Genomic DNA, 21,342 nt, shown 5'->3' with positions numbered 1-21,342 from the left:
AGAGGCGTTATGTGACGTCTCGGGGGACTTGTCCCATTTTGTCTCTTGTTTTCTGCCACTTTGGGAAAGGGCACACAGTCGGGCACACAGTCTACTTGTCTCTGGCACAGCAGAACCTTTAGTTGGTGCCAGATTCCCTCCGTGGAACAGAGGGGCCAAACAGGGACAGGTTCACTCTCATGTGTCCCACTGGCCTTTTGCTAAAGGACAGATTCATTTGACCAAAGAGGTGACATTTTGTAAATGTTAAGATCCGTTTACAAGGAAACATTGCTTAAAGGTGGCTGTTAGAGGTGGACTGACTCAGGCACCTCAGGGACACACAGGGCAGACTGCATGGTTTGATCAAATTATAGTTTAAATTAAGCTGTGTGTTAGAAAGTATACATCTGCAGAGAACATTCAACATTCCCCAAATTGTATTCCTTAAGGTTTAATTGACATGATTAAAAAGTCCTAAGGATATTCTTGTATCCAAATCTACTGACGGTGACAAAACAAATATCGTCATCGGCTTTCGAGGGACTCCCTGACAAAGGCTTGATGCAGAGACGTGCAAGTTTGTTATAAGGTCTACCATTAACAGTGTTGTGACCAAGTCATCTTAGCTGAAGTCTCAAGCAAGTCTCGAGTCATTTTTTCTTGGGCAAGTCAGGTCATTTTTTTCCACCCAAGATGCAGCACTCTTACCTGTAGTGTCCGGTCTTTATAATGAGAAGAGACAAGGTGTTAGCAGCTCGTCTAATAATGATATTATTGGCCAATGTATATAACCTGTTCAAAAAGTATGACAATGAATTGTATCTGTGTTATCTTGGCACAGACGCAGCCATGATGATGGTCTGCTCTGAGACCGTATTGAGTAGTAACGAGTACGACTGATGAGAGTTCTCTTTGGGGGCTTTGATGTTGCCATAGTGAGGAGTTTGACTGACAGCCAGTCCTACAATCATGACAATCACATACCGGGGAGCTTTTTGAGTCGTCCAATCATGACTCCCAGTTTGCGCTGTGTACATACTTGATAGTTAGACAGAAACTTGACAACATTGAATTTTATCATTTTATATTTAACAGCTAACATTCAAACTTATGAACACACGCAAGTCATCCCAGTCATCATGCCTCAAGTCAAGTCGAGTCTCAAGTCATTTATTTTTTGTCAAGTCAAGTCGCAAGTCATCAAAACAGTGACTCGAGTCGACTCGAAGCCGGAGTTGACAGTTGACTTCAGTTGACATCAGCGTACTGCTGATGTACAACATCCTTGCATGTAAACCTAACTAGATTCGATAAGGTTATTTGATTGGGATCAGATTCATTAGACTGATATAGATTCTCCTTCGATAAAATGCCATCAAACTGCAGCCCTGACCTGAAGTGTCCTCATGTGGCTCAGTTTGTCTAATGGGATAAATAAAGCAGGCTCAGGACAGATCCACAGCAGGTTTAAGATTGATGCCAAGCAGCGGACGTCCTTACAAACACAAACACACACACACACTCGCGCAGCCTGATCCCATTAGATTCAGCGTCTGTCTCCCTGATATGTAGTTGCCATACATGACGGCAAACAAAGGGATGAGAGGGATCTCAAAGGGATTTGACTCTCAAGCCCATTGTGCTGCATACAACCAGCTTGATTTCTCTGCAGGAACTCCTACGTACTTCTCACAGTGTCCTTTTTCAGGAGTCAGAGCCTGAAATGAGCCCAACAGGAGCAGAGACCTTCACCACGAACTGTCCGACTTACGTCTCATTATAATTGATGATAAACAATAAAGCCTGTTTTGTCTTACTTTTCCATGTCCTTCTCTTACCTGCCCTCCGTCTCCTCTCTAAAGTTTTTGGATCAAATTCAAAGATGAAAGAGGATTTTAAGTTTTGGCAGGGATCAAAACCACAGACACAGAGGGCCTCACATCCATTCTGTCTGATTGCATTAGAATCAGTATGTATCTCCTGGGCATCTAACTGAGGTCAAGAACAAAACCAAAGTTTCAAACACGTAGATGATTGGTATCCACTAGGGCTGCACAATAAATCGCAATTTCATCGCTATCGCAGATTAAGTAGTTACAATGTTGGATGTCCAGACTTAACGTGGGTGAAGTTTCAAATCTGTAGGTAAAAGTATGTTGGAGTAACTCCAGGCTTCTCAGCTCAGTCTGCAGGCTGCTGTGAATGCCAGGTTTCACTTTGTGATGTCACAATGTGCAGCCTCAGCAAGCTTCAGAGAGCTGGCCAATCAGAAAAAAGCAGGCTTGTAGGGGCGGGGTTTCTTAAAGGGACAGAGCTGACTGAGTCGTTTCAGGCGGAGGCTGTATGAGGGCCTGCACAGAGCACCAGTGTGCTGTAAATTATGCTAAGCTACTCCACAGGAATCACTGTATGAGGGCACTGCACTTTGTGAGCTGGCCAAATAGAAGAAAGCGCTCTTGTAGGGGCGGGGTTTCTTAAAGGGACAGAGCCGACTGAGTCGTTTCAGGCGGAGGCTGTATGAGGGCCTGCACAGAGCACCAGCGTGAGTTTGTTTAACAGTAAATTATGCTAAGCTACTCCAGAGGTATCAGAGTGAAATGTGAAGCTTGAAATTAGCATAATACCCCCCTTTAATATTGGTTGATTTATCGCACCTCATATCATTATCACAATATAGAACATAATCTACATATTGAGCAGGCGTAAGGAGGCGTTCATTTAACTTTATATTAATTGTGATAGACTAAGTTTGTGATGCATCTTACAAGGAGATGTTTCTGTTACTCAGCTTCCCCTCATTGATATATTTGGGCTGAACAAAGCACTTGGAACTGAAACATTATATTCTTTGCAAGAGACAGAATTTATTGAAGAAATGTCAGATTCGTTTTGGCTCCATTTTTATTTATTTGGTCTTTCCCCAAACCTCTGCTTTCTTGGCCTGTCAGTTATTTCCATGCACTTTAACTTGGAGGCCTTTAGATCTTTGCCAGACCTTTTGCAGGAAAGAATGTATTTCTAGTGGAGCTACCCTCGGTAGATAAAAGGTTAAACAACAAACGCAGGAATCTTTTTAAAGGTCAAAAACCTCAAGTCTCGTAAGTCATGCAGTATGGGTTATGTGTGAGACATACAGAAGGCTGAGTAGCTCACTATCTGCTTTTATGAAATCTAAATCCAGGGGCGCCGGTTTAGCTCAGTCGGTAGTGCAGGTGCCCCATGTACAGAGCCCTCTGATTCACGGCTCTTTGGTGAATGTCTACCCCGCTCTGTCCTCCCCATGTGTCCTGTCAATCTTCAGTTATCCTATCAATAAAGGCAAAAATACCCCCAAAATTTAAGAGGATTCAAAGATGCATCTGCCACAAATTCAGCATAAAATTCACCCAGGAGCCACATACATTTAAGGTGATGCTTTCCTCTTGCAATAATGACTAATGTGAATCTGTCACAGAGCAGAATAAATTAGAGATTAAGTCACCCCAATCCTGTGAGGGGAACGAAGGGGGTTTGTGTGTAAGGCTCTGAGGAGTGTGTCTCTAAGCTCTTAATCCACTCGAGGCTTCAGGCTGAAGCTGATGTTCTGACTCGACTGCCTACATCGACGCTTCAGCGATCCTCAACGCACACAAAATCAATTTGCACATTTATAGACAGGCCCGTCTTTTCTAATAAACCCAGACTTTTACCTTAACTCTGTGCTTAAGTGCTAACCGGCAGCACATGCTCGCATGCAGCCATATGCACCGATGACGACGTGAGATAAAACAACACGCCTTATAGCGGCCCCTGCACATATGAGAGCGATTAGCAGCAAACTCAACTAAGGTCTTTGGGTGTGTTTGCTGTATATGTGTGTGTATAAGTACTGCAGTCACAGCTTTAGCTAGCTTGGCCCTCAGTGTGAGTCAAAACAACTGAAGGAGGAAATTCAAGACAGGGGCCCCTTTTTGTCGTCTGGTAAAAAGAAAGATGTAAGTTCCAACCTCCGTACGTCAGGTTGACTGGTGCCAAGGAAATTAAAATGTAAAGTCATGACTGCAATATTTATGTTCTGCATGTTCAGTAAAACCATAACTACTTACATTAACTTAAGAGGTCAAACACAGGACTTTTACTCTGAGTCGGATGGTGCACATTACCTTTGTTACCTGAATTTATACGCAAACAGTACATGGGACCTGTTGCTTTGTTAAAGCAGAGTGTTATATCTACAACTTCTTGGCCACTTGGGGCAGCAGTTTACAGTTAGAGAAGGAAACTTGTTTGGATTAATGTTTACGACCACCTGGTGAATTTAAATCCAGTATTCTCCTTTTGCTCTGTTTTTGGTCTCCACCAACTTCTGAGGGAATTATCTCGCTTTATATCTAAACGCTCCGCTATGTTCACAAGCTGGTCCCTAAGTGTGTCTAGCGGCTCGTTGGTGCAGAGCAGATTGATCACAGGAGGTCTGTATATAAGGTTACCACGAGGTCTGTCAGCCATTTTTCACAAGTTAGTTAGTTAGCTAGCTACTTAGCAGCTACATGCCATTCTAAAGCCAACTGAATCAGACAATAGAATAATAGAAACCAGCGACCTCCCAACTATGATGTAATCCTGCTGGTTTAAAAGGCTTTCAACCACAATTGGTATCATTGCAGCATTGTCTCTAACAGGCAGCTTTCTTTATGTGGGCCTTTATTAGATAGGACAGCTGAAGAGAGACAGAAAATATTGGGAGAAGAGAGAGATGACATGCAGCACAGGGTAGAGTTTGCAGCTGCTGCATCAAAGACTATAGCCTCTGTATATGCGATGCCTGCTCTACCCACTGAGCTAAACCAGCGCCCACATTATCGAGGTTTTGTATATCTCTGTAATGCCGCACAGTGTTAAAGCCCCCCTCCAGTGAAAATGTTTAACCTTGTAAACACCTCCATGTGGTGTCAAGACATATCAGGGACAACATCAGCAGTCATCTCCACAGCTGGGCCTGTCTGCTTTTAAACTGCAGTGTACCGAGGACAGGCTACATTTTTTCAGATTGGCAGGTTTGTGATGTCACAAACCTAAGGAGCCAATCCCGTTAATGGACGGGGTGATGCATATCATTATGTGTAACCTATGGCAACCACTTTAGCTATGCGCGAGCCAGCTGTAACTTTCATCGTAATTTTTGCAAACTCACTACTGACTACTAACGTTAACGTTACTACTACTGATTACTACATTTCAAGCTAGCTAAGTTTAACAAGTTGCCACTAAACGATGGCAGAGATGTGTTTTGTTTTCACAACAGAGGGGGCGGTTGTAAATTTGCATAGTGGGCGGGGCCTATGCAGGTTCAGGAATTTTTAACGAGGGAGAAGGAGGAGATGCCTCAGGAGGATTTTTACAAGGTGTTTTTTTTTTTTACAAATGTATTTTACAGAAAAAAGTCACAATTTATTATTTCAAGCAGAACATTTTATATGTCTTAAAACATGACTGGAGCTGCTCTTTAAGAATGTTATTGATAACATTTTGTCTGGCCTTGAAATGAAAACCATTTTCTGATGCATCAAAAAATATGATAGATGATAGATAGATAATAGATATTTAAATCACTACGACAAATGTGCACCAACAACATGACTAACAGCTTTAACGACTGACTACTAGTTCTCTCAGGAAACGTCAGGGGCAGCCTTTGTTTGGTCTTTTCACTGTATTTAGTGACAAGAAAAATGTAGACTGACTCAGTGATGTCCTTTAAGCAGTTTTCATGACACACTCTGACACATACACTGCCAACACTCAGGTCACACAGATGACAAAAGCGACTCGGTCAAAACTCCGGGCCAGTATTTTCTGGCTACAAACTGCTGCTGCTTTCAAACATCAACATTAGATAGATTACGGCAGATTGTTGTAGGGAAAGATTAGAAGGGAAGGCTTAGCGAGGAGACCAAAGCAAGTCCACAGAGCTGGTCCAAGTTCAAGCACGTCATGTGACCTTAACGTCCGAACAGACTTTAGACGAGGCTGCTCGGCTTAGCAGAGGGCAAGAGGCTGAAAAAGTGCTGATGCTGTTACCCTATTTAACTCGAATACAGACCCATGAGCAGCAGCAACACAACAGAACAGATTATTAATTACCGGGAACCAAGTGGAACCTCTAACTTCAACCCCACAGTCTTTGTTTCTTTAAAACCGAAGGCGCTGGAGAGCAGGGAAGTATTTCACAGACTGCACTTCATGTGAACTCAGTAAGCACTCCCTCAAAAACTCATTACAATAAAGGACCAACAACAAGACTGACAAATGACTTCAATTAAACCATTTACAAACAGCTGACGGCAGCATATTCAACTGCGATCGCAGATTGTATTCCAACGTTCGTTCTATAGACGCACATGTGGTAATACTTAACCCAAGCTGCCTTATGGGACAGCCTGAATCTCATAGCCCACGTTCAACCAGGGAGAAAGCAACAGTAGTGTGTGTGTCTTTGTGTGTGTGAAAGTGCAGTTACGGGTGGTCCCCGTTCCTTCAGGTGCTATTCAAACTGAGTTTGCTGAAAGTGCCTTGGCTGACATCACTGCGAGTGGTCTGGCATGGGAAAGGACACTCAGCACTCAGGAGACGGGTGCGTCATCCTCTTACAGAGCGTCTGAGTGTGAAAGTGCTGATGAAAGGCAAAGAGGTTGTAAACACTCAGATCTCACTTTAACAGGTAATGTACAAAACATACTCAAGATGCAGTAGAAATATAAGGCAGAACTAAATCTGACACCGACATTTAAAATTTGACTGTAAAAAATACACACTGTCCAACTTGCAGAAAATATTTATTTGCTTGCTCATTCTAGTTTAGTTATGTTGTTGATTTGTATTTTGATATGTTGTATATCTTGTTTCCATGAGTTCTTATTGTTTAGTTTGTATATTGTGTTCCTGTCTTGGTTAGTTGTGCATTTCATTTAGAGAATTTCCTGTTTTATTTTATTTTATTCTTGTCTTGTTTTACTTACTTCCTTTGTTCTGCTTCCCGCCTTTTAGATTGTGTGCCCTGCCCTCACCTGTGTTAATTAGTCTCACCTGTCCCTGATTACCCTGTGTGTATTTAGTCTCTGTGTTCCTACCCTTCTGTGCCAGTTCACTGTCGTCCTTCCTGTGGAGTCTACGTCTGTGACCTGTACTTTGTTCCTTGTGTTTCTACTCTGGATATTCTTCGTGCTTTCCCTGACTCCTCGTGTTCCCTTAGATTACCTGTTCCCTGGTTTTGTATTTTTTGCCTTTTGTTTATTAAATCACATCTAAGTCTGCATCTGGGTCCTCAACCTTCTTGTTTAAAATCCAAACCTTGACATGACCTTCATCAGGCAAACCTGAAGATCGAGCACCGAAACGTTGCAAGCAAATAAATGTATTTTCTGCAAGTTGGACAGTGATTTATGTTCTAAAACTGAATTTACAACTGTGTTTTAACGGATACTTTAAAAGCCTGTTAGCCAGAGTTTACCCATCATGCCTCAGTACCTCAGTACCCATCAGTATGATTTCACTTGACCGAGAACCAATGGTATATTTTAAAGGTAAACTCAAAGCACTTTTACATGTCACAGTCACCCATTCACACACTGATAGAAAAGGCTGCTAAAGGCTGCCAATCAATCAGGATCTAATCATTAATGCACATTCATTAATGATTAGTGAATTAGGACGGCTTTGGCTCGGTGGTAGAGTCGGTCGTCTTTCAATTGGAAGGTTGGTGGTTCGATCCCCAGCTCCCTCAGTATACATGTCGATGTAGGGACCCCAAATTGGTCCCAGTGGCATAAGACAACAGTGTATGACTGTGATGGACAGTCGGGCACTCTACGTAGCAGCCTCTGCCATCAGAGAGTGAACGTGTGAATGTGACATGTAGTGTAAAAGCGCTTGGACTAGAACAAGCACAGCCCATTTACCATTCATACACTGATGGCTCTGCCTTCGGGAGCAATTTGGGTTCAGTGTCTTGCCAAAGGACACTTTGACATGTGGACTGTAGCGGTCAGGGATTGAACCACCAACCTTCCGATTGGGAGACGACCAACTCTACCAATGAGCCACAGCTGTCCCATTAGCATCCAGCAACTACCAATGCTAATCAATTAACCAAACAGTAATGTAAAAATAACTGGGTTAAAACACCCTTAGCACTTGTTTAAGTTGACCCAGTATTGTGCCACTGCTATACTGACCTACATTAAGCTGGAAAATCTCTGGAACGGGTGCTATCAACGGGTGCAGGCTACAACATACCAGATCATTAAACATCAGATAAACCTCTGTGATTGGCCTGCCCTGAATACGGACGGATGTAATTATGAACAGGACAGTGACCAGACACGTCTGCTAAAGAGGAAGTAAAACACAAGCTCAAACTTTTGAACACTGGATTGATTTTTTTAACCTAATTATTTTTAGTGAGCAGCTGTTGGGTGCTTTCTAAAAAAAAAGTACATACATGTTGATGCTACTGTACGATGAGGGCTAGCCACCACCTAAGAAACAGATTGTGATTCGCCATTTGAGAATCGGAATCAGACTTTATTAAAGTCGAGCTGAAACGGCATTTCGAGAGTATCTAGCTTCCGTATCGTGACGTATTTCCGAGTGAAACAGGACGTGCAGGCGGGACATATCATTAGAGGGATTTGATTTGATCGTTGAGAAGTGGGCGTAGACAGACGTTCTCCACAGCGCAGTAGCTAGCTAACTGACCGAGCGTTCTTGGTGCTCTTCGGCTAAATGTTGCAGATTGATTGGTTGAAATTGTTTGGTGCTAACTTACGTAAGCATGCGTGAAATTTAGTTTTACCGGACGAACAAATGATTGGATTTTGATATAAGAATACGAAGAAATTAATTTTCTGTAATTTTTTTGGCCTATATTGTCAAATAGATGCACAATATTATCGGGGATGTGATCTAAAAGGATTAAAAAGACATTTTTCATTTCACCTCGACTTTAACACCCAAGGGAGAAATAATGTCAGAGATTTTTTACAGGAGGACAAGACATCACATCACATACCAAACTGTTTAATTGTTTGAGTTGCCAGGATGCTATTAAAAGGTGAAATCCAGCAAGTAATGCTAAATCAATAAAACAAATCTATAACACCTAAATGTTTGTCAGTTTCTACTTGTCTGTCTATCTGTCTGGCTGCAGATATAAGAGTCTGCATGATTTTCAGCAGCTCTGAGCGCCGCATGAAACCACATCACACCTCAAACGATTTCAGGGAAGGAAGTGAAACTTTACAGGCTCCTGCGCTGTCACCGGTAAGTATTTAATCCACTGCCAGATGAAGAACAGCCATGGACACATTTTGGAGAGTAGGTTCAGAGTGGCTTGTATACACACGTGCTCCTGGTTCTGCTAATCTGCTGCCCGTCTGAGCTGAAATAACAAGAGCAGAGGCCTCAGGCAGGACTGCATGACCGGGCGGTATGAGGGTTTCACTTTGTGGTAAAGACTCATCATTAGGTCGCTGATGGTTTGAACACACTACAACAAGCAGGCACAGATGTACGACAAAAGGCCCAGTCTACTCTAGTGTACTTAAACTTTCATGATGCTGGTGGTCGACGGTCAACTATGATGAATGGTGTCACTCTGCTTACTGAGGGATTAAATTCAGAGTTCCTGTTGGTTATTCTATCTAATTGATATTTGTGATGTCACAAAGTGCAGCCTCAGCAGGCTGTGGAGAGCTGGCCAATCAGAAGAAAGTGCGCTTATAGGGGCGGGGTTTCTTAAAGGGACAGAGCTAACTGAGTCGTATGAGGGCCTGCACAGAGCACCAGTGTGAGAAAAAGTTTTTTTAACTGTAAATTATGCTAAGCTACTCCACAGGTATCACAGGGTGAAATATGACGCTTTAAATTAGCATAATACCCCCCCTTTAAAATGACTCCAAATAAGTCTGATCAGACAAAAAGTAAACATGACTATTAATCCAACAAAGCATACCTTTTTGAAACTCTATGCCTCTGACTCAAATGGATCGATACACAAAAAGTATTTAGGTTGGATCACCTGGCAAAGCTTAGGCACACATGTAGGTAAACACGTGTACAAATACGTTTTCTCAGAGCGGAAACATCTGCTGGTGACAGACTGATCAACCTGCTCCTCTCAGGCTTTTGTTAGACAACAATCAATCCTGTGTGGACGTCTGTGGTATAAAAGACCCACTGAGCTGTTCAATATTCTGATGCAAGTTTATTTTATTCACCGTCTTGGAAACCTTCCCTTCATTCCTGATGTCTTTCTCAGGAAGAAACGATTTCACGGGCTTTGTTTTGCTTACCATTACATTAAAATTTGGACGTCCTGAAACCGTCTCGTGTTTTCTTTTCATCTTTCATCCAAGGTTTTCTCTCTTTGGATTCTAGCAGCGGTGTAAATTTTCAAGAGTCCACATCTGCAAGTAATAAATTCATCTATAGTATTTTTTTTCCCCTGCCAATTATGTGTGACAAGTCATGCATGAGTGTTTACGTCTCTGACGGTATATTTGTGTCTGTGCTCGGCGTCTTTCTGTTGTTACAGTCTGACCTCTGTGTAGTTTACACTCCCCCCCTTCTGGCCCCAAAACATTCATTTCTGTGGCAGCCGACCCCCTCTGTGTTACATACATGTACACACATGCAGAATAGCATTGGGGGCAGGGTCACGGGTCACTCAGCCTCAATGGACACTCATCTGCTGTGACCAATAGAGAGTGAGGTCATGTGATTAAGTGTTTTGGGCGGGACTCAGCCGAAGCCTCTTGAATCAAAACCTATTTACCTTCTATTGAACTCTCAGAGACGCTGCCGACAGCAGCTGCAGACGGAATAAAAGACACATTATCGTATAGTTTCTCATCAGTGTGGCACTCTCCATTTCCTAACTCGAGCTCTGGGTGATTAAAAATGTTGGAACCATGTTTCTTGCACTTGTTTTTAAAGTTCCTTGTCTGTACTTTAAATAAGTGAGTTGCTCTAATAAACCTAAATGTATTCATGTTTTAATTGGGTTTTCAGTAATATGGTTATGGGCTTACAAAAGCCTTGAAACAAGAAATAATCACCTTAAAGTGCACCAGTGGAGGTCCACGGTAGCAAACAGTAACAGACTCACCATCATAAACAACTGGCATATTTATACCTCTGGTTTCTGTTACACAGGACCGACAGCAGAGTATGACTTAGGTCAGACTGACGTTGGTGGTTAAGCCCAATATCAGTCTGTCTGCAGGGGGCTTAAGGCTGGTCTGAGCTGAGGTCAAAGGGCAGTCGTTGAGACCACCTGTATAAACATGAGTATAACATTACCAAGGCCCTTATGCTTTTCTTCTAGAGTTTTGAAATTATTATGGTGCTGCACAATTGCTGCACTGGAAAGGGTAACACTATCGACGGTCTGGGAGAGTTAGGAATTGAACCAGCAATCCCCGATGCAAGGCACAGGTGCTCTGTCCATTGAGCTAACTGGATACACTTCCTTAAAGCTCCTGTGAGGACTTTTTCACTGCTTATGAAACGGTCTGAAGTTAATACTGATGCCTCTATATGAGCTACACAAGCAAACCAGACCATCAGCGACAACAGTGATTATTTCTATATAGTTATTTTTAATGCCTGAAACCGCTGGCAGGGGGGGGTAGGTGTCAGATGAAGGGATTAACTTCCAGGGAAAACTTTAAAGTAAGTGATACATATGACTGTTTGTTAAAAAACACCACTTAAGCATGTACAGGACAAAATCAGCAAAGCGATAAGAGGTACGGCTTTGTCCACAGGGGGCGCCAAAATCAACACAAACAGAAAGTTCCTCACAGCAGCTTTAAAGTGTTTGTTTTATGAGTGTTAGTATCTGACGTTAACTTTTCCATAAAATTTGAAAATATTAGGAGCAAAAAAATCCAATAAAATTAGGTGTTTCTTATTCGTCCAGGTGAGTATTAATATCTGGACTTGATTTGAGAACGATAGGTCACATGACATGGATATATATATATGCATGCACACACACGCACACTGTGAACAGAAAACAGCAGCCACACACGGCGCTGAGATGGATGACTTCTCTGTATTGTCCGTGAACATCTTGGGATAATCTGTCACCAAAGCAGTTAGCATCCATCTGTCGGTCTGATCATTAGTGTGAGACTCGCTTTGACAAATTAACGGAGGCTGTTTCTTTCTTTTTTTTTACTAGTCGGTGTCTAAGAACTAGTTTAAAGATCTAGCACATCTTGGAGACTGATTTTCAATCATTTCAGAGACCCCGAGTATCCTGCCATGACCTCAAACTTTTACACTAAACTTTTGTTTATTTCTGTAGATCTTTAATGGGTAATAAAGGTTTGGCTTACAGCAAGTCCCTTAGCGTTCTCAGTAAATTAGAGTCTCTTCTCTTTTCTCTTCTGCTGCAGCAGAAAGCCATTAACGAAAGCTTTGAAGGCATTTTAGAAGCAGATTTGAGCGACTCAGCGTTGGCAACGCTTTTGCAGACGCAGCAAAATGCAGCAATATCTAATCGTGAAATATAATAATGATATACATGTGCATGGCAGCATTATGATAAGACGTTTTTAACAGGTGTGGGAACAAGTGACTTCAAAGAGATAATACATGACAAGAGGTGCTACACCAGAAAAGAGTATTATTGCACTCACAACTGGAAAAAGAGTTACTTCTCAAAGGCTGTATTTAAAATGTTTCTCTCAGCATCCTTAAATCACCAAAGTTGCTGTTGTGTTTGTTGTGCTTACAGTGTTTAAAAATCACATTTTAAATAAGACTAGGTCAAAACCTCGTATGTGGCTGACCGCATCAGGTCAATGTGCGCTTTTGTGGGCGATGTGTTACAAGGACTGTCCTTATGAGGCCGATGACAACGTGTTTGAAAGCAGGTGCACGCTGCGGACGTAGGTGAGGACAGTGGACGAGCAGCGGAGAAGCAGCCCCTCCTACACTCTGAACACAGTATCCAGAGCTGTATAGACAGAGAGTTGCGTCAGTGGAGGTTCAATATGCTCCATGAGCCGCGCAACTCTCTCTCTCTCTACAGCTCTGAAAGTACCGTCACTCACTCACTCATTCACTCACTCACATACAGACCCATGTGTTGGGCTGACCCCGGCGGTCTTGACTGCACTGTGTCGTTCCCAACACAGCGACCCAGTAGCTCTGTTATAATCCACAGACTACACAGCGAGCCGTTTTCATTGAAACACATTAACAAAAGAAGATGTTGACAGTGTGTAGTGTAATTTTATCCCAGTTAATCTATATCCTGGGATATGGATTAACTGGGATTAACTGGAAAGTTCAGACAGATATTCCAAAACCATGACAGAAAACAAGCATCTGAATTACTAGATAGCATTAAAAGTGAAAAAATACAGGCCACCGTTGAGCTCAATCGTGTCCGACATACAGAGAATACAGTAGTCGATGGCCACGTGTCATCCCCACTCTCTCTTCCCCTGCCTCTGACACTATCCACTGTCCTCTCTCTCTAAATAAAAGACCAATAAATTAAATGAAAACATACATCATATGTATATTGTTTAAGTGTGAAACATTCCTTTAAATCACAATCACAAAAAGGCTTTAATGTGGTCAAATTTCAAAGTGTTACGTTAGACATTAACTGCTAAAGTCGCATAACACAGAAAGGTTGTTGCAATGGTTTCCAGTATAGGGCATGGTTAACTGTTTAGCTACATTCAGGTTTTTGTTATACCAGCAGACAGGCAGGCAGATGCAGGCAGCACACATTTCTAACTCCTATGAAGTACCCAAGTACCGTGATTCTATTCCAGTTGTGTCTTTGTAACTGTCGTCACACTTTCCCTTGTTTTTAAAGTTTTCGTTTGTGTCTGTGCACGTTTTCTCCCTACCCTGACCTCCAGTTGTGACAGAGACAATAGTGGGCAGAAGTTCCTCTGATACCGGAAAGACACAGGAAACATGATGGGAAAAATCAAACCAGACTGTGCAGGATCACCGTGCGTGCATTTTGTGTGAGCATGTGGTCCGACAGTCCCTGACTTTCGGGGTGAGGTGATGGTGGGATAACGCAGCTTCCTGCAGACGAGATTAATGGGCTAATAATGGATATAATCCTCCCATTGTGAAAGGCCTGGCAGGCAGACTGGAGAGAGGTCGTGACCTCTGCAAACATGTTTCTAGCTACTCAGACGCTGTGTTTACAAGAGCACAAGATGGGGTTACTCAGCAGCAAGTGGCGACCTCCTAGTTCAAGCACTTTTGGCACTGATGTCGTAGCTGATGTGTGGCTCATAACGTGTATTTAGGAAGCTGTTTTCCAGGGGCTAGTACTGCCCCAACAAGAGGGATGTTTCTTTGTTTGAGCAGGGACGATGCGCAAAGAACATTAACCTTAATAAAACAAGGAAAGATGTATTGCATCGGGTTTTAGGAAATTGCTATTTTCCGCTCGTAGTCCCTGGGCAGGTAAGTAAAATAATAGTGCACAGTGTCAGAGTAAATGTATGCTAAAGTGGAAGGAAGAAGAATAGCTGTGAAAAATCTGCTGTAGGCCATATGGACCACTGAATAAACAGAAACAGACACACGCCTCCCCTGAGACTGGATTTCTTTTGTCAGTGTGTATAAACGAGATAACCTCTGGGCCTGAGCTGTGTGTGTTTAAGTCACTGTTAGCAAAGTGTCACGTCAGAATTGGTTTACTTACTGCTCGTTGAAGATAAGGGACTGTAATCAGACCTGCAGAGGATGAGAAAGAGGGAGAGGAGTGATGAGGATGGGAGCGAGGGGGGAAGAGAAACAGAGACAGGAGTTTATGTTACAGTATGAAAAACAATCGACATGATTTGGACGAGGACACGCTCCTATTTCAAATAAAGCGCTGACATCTGGCTGAACAGCAGGAGAGGTCTAAATGGAAAGGTCACAGACATTTCATAGGTTTCTGCACACAGGGGACATTTACTCATGTACTTGTTCAAAATATATTTATAGAGGAAAATCAGGTTGTTTCACTTTTTTAAAATAGAATAAGACTGCCCAAGAATATGTAAAGACCTTAAAATTGGCCCCATTTACCAACAATGATATTAAATACATTTCTGAATGCAGGACATTAAAATCACGCACAGCAGGGAGGTGATTAGCCTAGCTTAGCAGAAAGACTGGAATGGTTGAAGCAGTTAGCCTGGCTACTTTTAGAGACATAAAAAAAGGCCCCTTCCAATAACCTGCGAGGCTCACACGTTCACATGATGCATCTTGTTTTGTTTAATCGGTTTAAAAAGAGAAGCAGGATGACTATTGTGGGGTTAAATGGAGAGGTACATGTTGTAACTTCTTGAATGTAGCATAACCTAATCTGCTGTTTGTTATGTGAAAGCTAAGGCACAAAACCATTAAACATGTTAGCATTCCTGTAAGTGTAGGTCAAACAAACAAGATAAAGTAAATCACGTAGGTGTTGGTAAATATATTTGTGGTCTAAGGACAGAATAAAACAAGATGTTTGCCTGCTTCTAAACTGTATGCTAAGCTAGGCTAATCACGGTAGTGGTTGTCGCCATATATATTGTAGGTATAAGTTTTATTCATGTTATTTCTAAGAATTCGTTTTAGTCATTTCATGCTAATGAAATATCCACAAGTAACTTAAGCTAACGTAACGTTTACTTGCTAACTTATATTAGATTTGCAGACTACTTGCACAGCTGCTGTAGCTAACGTTTGTGGAGCTAATTCAGTTGTTAGCTAGCCCGGCTAGCTGTTGTCGTGGTCAAAACTTACAAGGAAAAACTTGTCAAACTATTTCTCAAAGTAAAGGGATCTTACTTTTTCCTCTTCTGGCATCACACACACACGGACACGCAGAAAATCTCCTTCAGGAAATGAACGTGTCCTATCTTACACTCCCATCTTTCCGCTCTGACAGAAGCACAATTAGATTTCCGCTAATCAGATCTCCTTGGATTAGAGAAAATGTCTGACATTTCGCGTAATTAAACTAAAATTTGCGTGTGAACAAACAAGAGGCATGTGTGTTCCCATACAAGAAGCCTGATTTAGGAGGGAACCTTCATCCTACACATGCTAGTCCCTTAACAGTCCATGAAAACTTCATACCTCATGTCTACTACATCACCTGAGATTATTAGTCCCACAGGAGTCAGCTGACAACCAGAGAACACTGTTCCTCCTCACATACCCTCCTGTCTGTAAACTAATAAGGCCTCTGGAGCTGCAGGACAGCAGGAAGCAGAGGAGCGAGTCTGTTTCCTGCAGCAGGACGTTATTAATCTAACTAACGGGCATTAGCGGTGTACAGAAAGGAATGGATGGGAAGCAGAGAAAGGTAGAAGATGATGGGGTACTGCAGAGGGGAAAATGTTGGCGTAGGAAGCGAGAGACAAGAGAAATATACAGAGATTATAAACGACAGAAGGTTCAAGACAAAGGACACAGAGAGAAAGTTATAGACTTGTCCCTGCATGAAGAGAAAAATGACAAAATGTGGAAAAAGGATGAGAAAAACTTTCTCTTAATGGCTCTATAGAGAAGAGCTGGAGGCAGTTGCAAGTCTGTTTTGATGGCTCCCTAAGGGTGTGTGTGTGTGTGTGTGTGTATTTGGCAGCAGCAGTGCCGGTTAGCATCTCGTCTGGCGTTCCCAGTCTGGCCACGCTGCCTCGCTTCATCTCCGTCCAGAGACAATAAACAGAAAGCGAAGCGAAGACAGGCAGCAGCCCCGGTCATGCACACAAGGTCTGACTGAAGAGCGACCTGATGTGCTTTAAAGTAACTCTACAGAGCTCGTTGGACATTAACAGATTCAGGGGTCTCTTATTTGATAGTGTTGGGAAGAGGGATGCATGGAGGAAGAAAACAGGGAGAGGAGAGAGAAAACCGAGCCAAAACTCTTACGGCGATAAATCCTGAAAGTTATGACTCTTCCAAACAATGATTCATACGAGCATTTTATGGCCTGTCACCTCCAGAGCTAAGGTCTCATTATGTTGGGGTCACAGTTTAAGAAACCAATGCTGACTGATTGTAGGAGATAAAACGTGAACTACAGTTTTTCCCGTTGAAATCAGAATCTTTGCATGCCTAACCAAATACCATCCAACCCGACCTCCTCCATCCTTTGTAAGACTATTTCACCCTCATGCTACTTCCACTTGGACAGCCATTATTTACACAACCACAAAAAGAGTTTATCATCAGGAATACTTAACGCTGTATTGAAGGGCTATTCAATTACAAATTCAATTGGGCCAGATTTTAAAACCAGACATTTTCAGCATTTCAGCAGCTTATTTAAAGGCCTTTTATTTTAGCAAACACAAAGGAATGTAGTAAATAAAAACAGTTTATTTTTACACTTTTGAAAAGAAAAAAATGTAATTAGTTAGTTGCCTCAATGTGGTGCCTCCGAATAGTATGTTCTTTAACTACTGCAACGCACTCATTGCAAATAAAACACATCGGTTTGGCGTTTGAAGATGGCGGTAAAGTATTTTCCCGTCCAGGCTGGGTTAAAGCGACGGTTTTCATTTGTTGACAGGGACATGTTTTCATCAGCAAACTTGCCTGTACCTGTCAATAGCCAAATGTTTTGAACAGCTACTATTGGGAGCGAATCGTGTCACATGAGAAAGTGTTGATTTGTGAAAGATATCCTGATTGGCAGACACTGACAGCGTCCTGACAGCTACGGATTTTAGACCGCGCTTGCAGTGCTGTAACTTTTTCAGCTACACAATAACAAAGATATTGACAAATCAGTTTTATATCAGCGGGACTGTTGTTAAGGGACTGTTGTTAAGGCAACCACCGAATCATTAGCTGTCATTAACCTAACCGTTATTTTGTAAACTGACAGAAGGCCCGCCTCTTCTTTTATCTGATTGGACAATGAGAAAAAACACCCAAATAATGTTGGGCGCTTTTTTCAACTTGAGGCACTCAAAGCGTTTCTTCAAAAACGCAAGGCGCACAGAGCGGAAAAATGCGTCCCTCTCATGGAAAACAATGACAAAAAAGTTGCTCCCAGCTGCTACAATGCCTTCTGTCTGATCGGGCCCTTACTCAGGTTGTGTACGGAGGGTTGATCAAAGCATGTCTGCTGAAAAACAGCTTTCCCTGTGAATGGGGATATATTTCAAAGCTTCTGTTTTTGCCTCTTTGTGGAAAAAACAAATCTGCTCACACGATCCAAACCACAAACCGATATCAAGCCCTCAAAGAAATTCTGCAAGGCCTTCAGGGGGCGATAAAGTGTTCGTTAACAATGCGTCAAAGGGAAAGTCTTCAAAAGTATAAATATTTATGATGTAAAACTTGCATTGTAATAAAAGCAGAAGGAGGAAAGTATCTGTTTTGGGAAAGCCTTAGCAAAACATTTTATATACAGATGCCAAAAAGTCAACTGCAGTTGCAGTTTGTGGTGGCAGGCAGATTCTAAATGGCTTTAAAAACACTACAACAAAACTATTCTACACATCCTTGTCCTTACAGTAGAGTAACGCCACTATGAAGTCTGATAATTGTGACTGGAGCACAGATGATAACGGATGTTAGATGCAGAGAGCAGAATGAAAAACACACAGTGGATGTGGGAGCAGGACAGGAAGCGGAGTGAGGCAGAAGAGGTGGAGGACGTGACCTGATGGAGGCGGTGGCTCTCTGGTTATCAGCTCCCTGCTTTTCCTCTCACAGCAGAGTTTTAGACGGGGGTCTCTGCTGCTTTTCCCATGACACACACGCTCTCTCTCTCTCACACACACATTACGTTGTTTGGTTCCAGTTCACGGCTAATGAAACAGCACGGCCGCAGGTGACTCTGACAAGACAGGCATTGTTGTACCGTTGTCAGGTTACTTTTCCCAGCTTACAAAATGTCAAGATAAGACCGGAGGACTTATGTTTTTCTTTTTAATGATTAGTCTACTCTGTAAAATTACCTGTCTGTGTTTGCTCTATCTAATGATACTGTTTTAATATTATATGCTCCAATATGAAATTGAAATCTAAAAGCACAAAAAGATGTATATGTGCATTTAGATCTGGGCCATTTAGACTTTTCTTTACTGAACAATTTGTTAAAATAAAAAAGGCTCATATCTAAATTGTTGCCCGTCCTGCAGCTGACCAGATTTGTCATGAGATAAAGGATTGTCACTAAAACACACACAAGCACAGGTCCATCACTACTACACAGCACAACATCCAGCAGTGACGTACCGCAGGAGAAACTGAGGCTCATCGTTGTCTAATGGCTGAAAACAGAGGGAACAATACATTCATTTAACTCCCTGTTGTCAAAACATTCTTGAATTAAGCTCCAGCTACAGTCCAGCTGCACTCTCATCAGGGTTAGTGATTAAGATTAACTTTCCACTAAAGAATTAGGATCACACCTCCTACATTTGTCCTCAAGGCATTATTAAATACTGACAACAAGGATGCAGTCCAAGAGTATCAGCATGAATAAATAATAATGAAAATAATATACTTATTATAACAAAATATATTACCTCCAATGTTTGACTGAAATAAATAAGCCTTGATGTTTAACCTTACGTCCATCAAATAAAAAAAAAAGTATAATAGAGCTTCCACTATTCCTTAAATATAGATTACATAACGCCCTGTTGTCTGTTTTGTTTTACGCGAGTTCACAGAAGTTTGGTTTCGTTAAGATTTGTTGCACCAAACTTCATCTAAAAAACGTCAATTTATAGCTGTCTTGCCTATTTGACAAGGTACGATTCTTGTAACACAACGTATTACATTAACCAACGTTTGCTATAATTCGGCACATCTGTTTGAGGATTTTAGTGTCTGATGTGATTTTCCATCCAAAAAATGCAATTATTCGAAATTAAATTACCTTATTTCTCCTAATGCTTCATCAAACACAGAAACATCCATGGATAGCTTTTGCAAATACTCTTCATTTTCAAAAGTTAAATTTCATGAAAAGTAGCCTTACAGTCACATTTAAGGAGGTTTTCAGGACCAGCCACATCTCAGTATGATTTCTGCTACACTCACCCTCCGGTCTCGGCTCCTGAATCCACACAGTCATCTTCTGCTGAGGTTTTCTCCATCTCACAGTATTAGAAGCACAGCAGTTAGCAGCATTGTTTCAAAGTCCCAGTGTCACGAATAAAACAGGGCATTCATAAACGGTACGGTTTAGTTAAGAAAGCCAAAGCTGTATGAACGAGCAGACAGTTTGTACGACTCGGCTCGTACCTCCTGACTTGCAATGAGAAGTCTGGTTGGAGCAACAAGCGGCTGACTGACTGTTTTACTGCGTCAGTTGCGCTCCATGGTGATGCCTTCTAAAACCGTCGGAATTCTGAGAACTACTGTGGAGCGAACATGGACTGGAAAGGTAAATCAGACTTTGGTTGTTTGATTTGGATTGTAAAAAGGAAAAAACAAACTGTATTTCACAAACTATGGATGATAATATAAATGATGAGTTTATAAGCCGAGAAAGCAAGAGCAGGCCTACTAGAATTAATACTCTAGTAAAACACGGTTGTTGTAAAAAATAATACCTAGTTTAAAGTAAAATTACTTTTCCTTTCTGTGGTTTCATTCTAAACCTTTGTAACTATGTAACAGATGGAACTTGAAATGCAGTGAAGTACCATTTTTAAATGTTTCTTATGCAATCGTAACATTCGGGATTGTAAAACATATCCTCAAATAACTATTTTTGGATATACGGTTTTATTTTTGGCATGGCTATTTTCGAGCAGCACTTGAAGGTAACATTACCAACTATTCTGTTTTGCCTCCATCAACAGGGTAAATGAGATAATGCAGGACGTCTGTTCTCGAGAATAAACAAGGCAGGCAAAAGGATCATCAAATGTAATTAAAAAAATGTTTCACGACTATTGGCCTTTTTTTTTTTACATGTTTAAAACATAAAAATAACCCTTCTTTAAAGAGGTAGCCATAAGTTGTACATACGTATTTATACAACACGTTTGTTATAAATGAAAATGAGAAATAATGCATTATTTTAGGGATAACAGACTTAAAGGTACAGCAAAGCTGTGTTATAAAAAAAAGTTATTTGACGATTTATGGAAATTCTTTTGGATTTGTTTTAGATATACAGCTGTAATTATCTACAATGTATTAATATTAGTAGAAGAAGTAGTAGAAGTACTTGTTCATGATGAATACATTATGTTTATCTTTCACTTTTAGAGTTTAAGCAACCTTTTTAGCAGAAAGTTAGAAATGACAACATAACGGCTACTTGATGACGTCAACTCACCGCGCCACCCAGAGCACGGAGAGGCGGAGGGG

This window comes from Semicossyphus pulcher, unplaced genomic scaffold (assembly GCF_022749685.1).
Source record: "Semicossyphus pulcher isolate SPU_LCO1_2020_fin unplaced genomic scaffold, fSemPul1.0.p SCAF_15, whole genome shotgun sequence".
NCBI lineage: Eukaryota > Metazoa > Chordata > Actinopteri > Labriformes > Labridae > Semicossyphus > Semicossyphus pulcher.
The sequence above is the reverse complement of the archived record's forward strand: the minus strand, read 5'-3'. Positions refer to the sequence as shown.